The sequence below is a fragment of the Anopheles coluzzii genome, chromosome 3 (assembly GCF_943734685.1).
Source record: "Anopheles coluzzii chromosome 3, AcolN3, whole genome shotgun sequence".
NCBI lineage: Eukaryota > Metazoa > Arthropoda > Insecta > Diptera > Culicidae > Anopheles > Anopheles coluzzii.
In genome coordinates this window covers 82,429,466-82,435,836 of record NC_064671.1, presented here as the reverse complement: position 1 = coordinate 82,435,836, position 6,371 = coordinate 82,429,466, and positions in this window count along the sequence as shown.

Genomic DNA, 6,371 nt, shown 5'->3' with positions numbered 1-6,371 from the left:
ATAAACGGGGGTAGCCAACAAAGAAAAAACTATATGCATCACAGCAATATACAAGCAATTGAATGCATTAAATTCACCGTAAAATAACTATTGGAACAAACAGCAGGGAAGGCCGGCAGGTAAGACATCAGCATGATGGTTGAGCTTTATGTGCCGGCCGTTACACACATCTCGCCAGGCTGTTTAAATCATTCATGAAGAGGCGCGTGAGTGAGAAGCTTTTTTCATCAGTTCGAGAGAAAAAAATCCATTAAATAAACATCTTACATCCAAAGAAAAAGGAAAAAACACACACACACCCAGGAAGAGATAAGGAAAATTGAAGAATTTCCCCATAAGGCACTCGGCGCTCCGCAATCAGCCTGGAAGCCCATCAGCAGCCCAAGAGCCTGCTCGCAGCTCGGCTTAAAATCGTTTCCCAAAAGCAGCTTCAACACCATGTGGGTGGAACACAATGTTCCTCCCTTCTTCCTCGCCCGTTCCTCTCCACTACAGCCCAAAGCAAAGAATGCAACCGGGAGAAAGTAAATTCCTTCGGTTCGCTTCTTACCGCCAGGCGAGATAAAAATCGACCTTATCTGTCTCTCCTTCAGCCGCATCCAACCGGATGAGTCAGAGCCGGCAAGATGTTCCGGGTGGTTGCGGTCTCTGTGTTTTATGGGGGTTTTGTGGGCATCAGCCGGTGGAGCCGGTACGGCCAAATGGGAAGGAGGATGGGGAAGTCGGAAGTCGGAAAACGCGAACAAAACACGTAAAAACTTACGGGGCAATTTTATTCGTGCGTTACGGTCACGTAGCTAGCAGGGATGGGGGCGATGGTGGTGGTGGTGGTGGTGGTGGTGGCATATACCACCACCTCCTACCTCCCTACGTTTTGTACGCCACGTTCCGAAACCGCGGGCTTGTATGTTTTGTCCATTTTTTGACCATTTCGGGCTCAACAAACCGGAACACGCATATCGTAACTGGCCCGGTGTTTCATCAGCTGCAAGCAGCGAGCTGATGCGAGGCGCATTTGCAGTAGCAACAGCAGCGAAAAAAAAATAAAGGAGAGCAAAAGGAAATACTAGAAACAGTTACAAACCGACACAGAAAAAAACACGTCATAGAGAACGAACAGCAAAGGGGGTTGTAAAAAAAAAAACGAGCGTGTACTTAAGCTTAAATGCTGCCCCGGCTTGAGGTGCTCCACCATTAGTGGAGCAGCACCATCAGCTGGGTTGCATCATCATCATCATCATGGCAAGAAGTGGTAGCCAGAACAAAATTCTACACGAGCCACGAAAGCAGATTGATTTGCCAGTAAAAAACCCGGAACCCGGAGTGAATAAAATTCACCTTCGATAAGATATTTACACGCAGCGATGCACTCGAACGATAACTCCGATTCCTCAAACCTCTTAAAAACGATGACTGCCAGAATAAAATCAAAACCTGCAAGAATTTTTTTTAAACACATTTCGGATCTCTCTTTGGACACGGGAAGCATTTACTATGGGGCATTTTCTCATTGGCATGTACATGTTCCGGATCACCGTGTGTATTTGTAGCTGTGTGTGTGTGTGGCTTAGTTTTGTTCACTTCTTTCCTTATTACATTCGAATTTTCTTCACGCAATTTCCCCGGGGGCGAACGGAGCTTGTGGAAGTTTGTTGCATCAGTAAGTTAGCGAAATAGCCGTGTTTTTTGCTGTGCTGCGGTAGTGGTTGCACCTTTGTGCCAGTGTATGGCTTCCTGGCCTTCGTATTAGAGCACCTATTTTCACACTAATGTCTTGCCACTTCTGTTTGATCGATTCTCGGTCCTAACTTAATGCATTTTTTTAAATAATCCTTACATACTTAGGTAACCAACAAGACAATATTGAATTTCTGTGCTCTGTCTGTCGTCTCTTTTTGCAGCAAAATATATAATTTACACTCCTATTACAATCTATTCTTTGTGATCTTATTTGCGCTATCATAGAAGAAACTCCCTTCGGAGCTGGAACGAAATATTGTTCATTATTTGTTGGCAAGCACGACTGAAGGGCAGCACTGCAACTATTTGTTCTAAATAAATTATTAACCTATTTTCATTTGATTTTGCTTTTAGCTTGAGCACTCAATCGCTGAACCTTCCATACTTTTTAGTCATCACTGGCGCTGTGTTTAGTGTTCAACCTAATATTATCATACTTTAACTTTTGCTCACTTATTCCTTTCTTTAATTTCGTACGAACCCACTTCCTGAACTTGGCTTCAGAATCTAATTCTCGCGGATACATAGAATCACTCCTACTGGCAGGCTTTTCTCCCGGGGATGTAACGTTTCTCTCACTTCATGATTTTTTAAATATTATCTAGGTATGAGAAACTAAAATCTAACACTAAAATTCTACCTCAACCTCTACAGTGCTTGCCGGACACCGAAAGAACTGCCATCAGCATACAACACAGTGACAGAGAGGTTGAAATCGATCACATTAAGGTGACTTCACCCATTTCCATTTCGTGTCTACACTTTTACAATAGCGAAAAACAAAACGCCAAAAAGGATACTAAAAAACTCCTATAAAACCTGCCGTCCATTTTACGGCTCGCGAGTAATTTTCCACTATAAAAATCACCACTCATTAACGAGCGCCGGTGGGACAACGGAAAACAGAGCCGAAAATAAATCCTCAATTCCAACGTTGCGTTTTATAGCGCCTCAAGGCAAGGCCTCCAGTCAAAGCCCAGGAGTCCAGGGGTTTTTTCAGAACTGAAGCCACCCAAAAGAAGCTTCCTTTGAGGTACCGTAAAAGTGCTACAAACTCGACTCAAAAAACAAAAATCCTTCACATTATCTGGTCTGGTTTTTCGTACGTGTGTGTTTGTTTAATTGTGTGTTTTATTCCTTCTACCACTGCTTCTAATCCCTTTTCTGTCTCTTGTCTCTCTTCGTGTTGGGAAGTTCGATTTTATTGTAGGAGGCGCCACAAAAGCCACGTACAATGTACGTATCGGCCCGGCTGAAAGGCATCTTTTCCCTCCGCGGTCACTATTATTACACCCAATCATACCGTCTACCGGTGATCATGATGATTGCTTGGGTAGTTTTATAGCTCTCCCGCAACCGAAAAAATGTATTTTCGATCAAACCTTTTGCAATTCTGCAAACACCCAAAAACGGTCCAAAGACTAATGTCGTCTATTAAATAGAGAAGACGGATAGATAGCAAAAATTCAACCCTGCACACAGTTTCACATTCCTCATCTTGTGGGAAGATGATACTATAGGTACATGGAAGGAACTATATTCTACCCCGGCATCTCTACACACGGGTAGTGAATCGACAACTCCCTACACACAAAAAAACAACAGATTTATTTGCTAATATTACTCCGGAAATTTCCGTCCCTACAAATGATTCTACCTATCCAATTTCCGAGGTACAAAACACAAACCTTTTCCTGAGCTCACTTCACTACCCCGGCGTGGCAACTCTGTTATCTTCCACATACTTCCTTATTCCCTGCAAATTCCCCCTTGTTTTGAGGTTTGCAATTGTACCCAAAAACCGAACCTACAAATCGCGTGATGGAAACGTGCTCTAATCATCAGACGGATCTCGAACGATGATAAAACAGAGCTTCCAGTGCATCTTATCGAGGGTCCTGGGGCTTTGGGCTGGGTATCGAACGATGGTTGTAATCCGTTTTGTCAAAGGATTGCATCAAACAAAACAGTCAGCTAGTGCAAATCATTGCCGTACGTCACTTGGCAAAGAGAATTAAAGCAGTAGGAGCAGAGTGCTATTAAATGATAAGCATTTGCTTAGTCAGAGATTGGTACAAAAAAACCACAAAAATAGGTTTTGATTTTGGATGAGGTGCATTGGCTTTTTTTCGATTTTTTCATCACAATTAAACAAATTACTAGAAATGAAATTCTAATTCCACCTTTACAAGTAGAAGTCTCCCTTACTTTGCTCTTGTCAAAAAAAAGACTAAATTTGTAAGGCATCTAACACCAACACCAATTGAAGCTATTAATAGAGTTGTGAGGTTTTTTTTGGGCTGCATTTTGAAGCCCACACGCAATTCCGGCACACTCACAGAAAGGGAGGCCATCTTTTGGCCGTTCCAAATCCCCAGCACTAACACTAGCATCGGAGAGAGGATAGGGATAGATAGAAAAAAAAACACTCAAATATCGCCTACGATCGATCATACGATCAGCCTGTCGACCAACCGGGTGAAAGCAGCGCCAGATCAGGTGATCGAGGTCGAGCCTTCGAATCCTTTTGTTCTGCCGCAGTATCCCAGGGGCAAAGGAATTATTTAACCAACAAAAAAGAGCCTCTAGCCTGCGTGTGTGGTCCGGCAGGCAACTTCTAAGTCTAAGTGTTAAGGTGAGCGGAAAGGCACCAACAACCAGTTGAAGCTTATCGTTCAGTGTGAGGCCAGTGTGTTTTGGCCTGCGTTGAGTTGAGCAAAAACGTTACATTTCAATCGGTTTTACTTTCAAAGGTGAAAAGTAGTGCTATTACATTCCTAATTTTTGGTTGGTTTTTCTGTTGTTGCTGTGTGCGCTAACTTGTTAAAGCTATAAGGTAAGAAGGCTAAGTTCCCACAGAGCTCATAAAAAACCCACAAAAAATGCAGTTCTTCCCTTGGGGCTATTCTTCGCTTCTCAAAAAAAAAACACGAAAAGCCACAAAATCAATTTCCCATCTATTTTTCCCTTTTAACCTTCCAAAAGTCCTACCACCAAAAAAACCCTTTTCTCGTTTCTCCTTACTCCTTTTGCCTTCTTTATTGCTACTCCTTCGTTTCTGTTCTCAAGAAAAAAAATCACTTTAAAAAGCACTTGTCTTCTGTGTGTTCTTAACACGCTCCTTTCTTCACTTCAACACTTTTCCTTAGCCCTTTTTCCTTGGAAGCCTATGCTGAGAATCTGAGAATCGTTCCCTGTAATAAATTCCTGTTCCTGTTTTTTTTTTTTTTCAAACACTTTTTGCCTTTGCACTTTACAGCAGCAGCAGCGGCCAGCAGCAATCGCCTCGCTTTCTTTCATCATCATCAATTGCCGCAAAACGCTCAGTGTAAGCAGTGTGGCAGGGAATCTAACTTTTCTGATGCAACCAACAACCCCCTTTTCCATAAGCTCGTTTCTCTTCACTCGCAGTGAATTTTAGTGACACTATTTTTTCCCCGTTGATTGAAACACTCTTAAAAACACACACCGGCTGGGGGAAATTCGGATGGTTTTTCGGGATGGAAAGAACAAAACCTAAACCACTGAATACACACACACACACAGGTACACACAGAATCACACAGTCAGGGAAACCTTTCTGCCTTTTTTGCGTACGTTGCGCAGCGCTTCTGCTTTTGCTCACGCTTCTCGTGCTTTTGCCACAGTAGCAGCAGGCTTTTTTCGTGACAAAACTTTTTCACGCAATTCCTTACCATCCTTTTTCTCCCGAGTGGAGGAGGCTCTCCAGTGAAAGAGGGGGAAGGGGGTGTGAAAAGCGTGAAAATTTTTTTTTGTTGGAAGAAGAACACTACCAGCTCCATAATGGAGCCAGCAGCAGTAGCCGGAGCAGAAAAAAAAAAGAAGAAGCAGCGAGAGTGAGAACGAGCGAGGTGAACAAAGCAGAAGCGATGGAACACGAATGAGAAGAAGATGCGGATGATGGCCATCGCGATCCCCATCGCCGCGCGCTGGGCAGCGTTCGGGTCCGGTTCGGGCCGTCCCCGGCGAACACTTCGGCCCGGCACGTACGCACGCACACTATGGGGTGTTTTTGCCTTGTTGAAAATGTAAATGGGGTTTTATGTACGTACATATGGATGTATGTATACACACCACGGAGCATATTATACATAGCCCAGGGCGAAAGGGGTTGGCGAAAGGGCGCAGCGTTAGAGTGCAAGCGAGAGGGGTCTGACCGTCCGTCTCTCACCGTTCGCCCTCCTGTGCGGGCCGCACACCGGCCCAAAGAACGCTCGTACGCAATGGATGTTGAGTGCGTGTGCGAGCGAGAGAGGGAGAGTGTGAGCGAGCAAGCAAACGAACACACACACACGCACAGAGTGCTACTGGAATTGGACGCGAGTGTGGTGATTGTGTGTGCGAGAGACCAAGGCAATTCGAGGCTTTTCGAGGGAGCTGCCTGGCGGAATATGTAAAAGCGGTTTGAGTGGGGGGGCTTTGTGGGGAGCCTTCTTATGTAGGGTTACTGGATTTTATGTCCCCCTTTGCCCCCCCCCCCCCCCAGTGTGCCCCTCTTCCTGCTTCAAAAGCAAACACACACACTCACACACCATCCCCATGGGTTTGGAGGGTTCTGTTGCGCTTCCGAACCGGCACTGTGCGTTAGTTTGCAAAAGAGTGAGCGAGAG